Source organism: Penaeus monodon, chromosome 21, assembly GCF_015228065.2.
Source record: "Penaeus monodon isolate SGIC_2016 chromosome 21, NSTDA_Pmon_1, whole genome shotgun sequence".
NCBI lineage: Eukaryota > Metazoa > Arthropoda > Malacostraca > Decapoda > Penaeidae > Penaeus > Penaeus monodon.
In genome coordinates this window covers 30,387,934-30,388,303 of record NC_051406.1, presented here as the reverse complement: position 1 = coordinate 30,388,303, position 370 = coordinate 30,387,934, and the positions used below count along the sequence as shown (strand labels likewise).

The window sequence follows — 370 nt, the reverse complement described above, 5'->3', positions numbered from 1 at the left end:
AGGAAGAGGAAGAAACTGTATTAGATTAGAGACTCTCAGGACAACACATTCAAAGTTACTGCTTGTGGGCGAGTGGCCGTACATAAGCACGTGCATCTTTTAAACCATATGAAGCAAAACGGTTAAGAACAGTTCATTAACTCACTAGTGACAGTCCCTTCAATGTGCTACACCCTTCTTTTGGGGTGGTATCTGTAGCAGCAAATGGCTGCTGCCGGGGACCCCCGCATGAGTTACACACAGCGGGAGACTGAATCAGAGCATAAGCTACAATTTTATACCCCTTTTATGTTGAAGATTATACTTTTGTTTTGTGTGTAAAGCTAAAATGCAATCTCAACATTTGTTGCAGTGGTTGGAGTTTTAATAT

At 41.6% G+C, this 370-nt stretch overlaps 1 protein-coding gene across 1 annotated transcript in view; it reads left to right on the top strand.

Annotated features, from left to right (window-relative positions):
* The window catches only part of LOC119586420 (peroxisomal acyl-coenzyme A oxidase 3-like), a gene marked incomplete at both ends in the record, with an annotated part of 36,523 nt that overhangs the window by 14,341 nt on the left and 21,812 nt on the right, over positions 1 to 370 (top strand).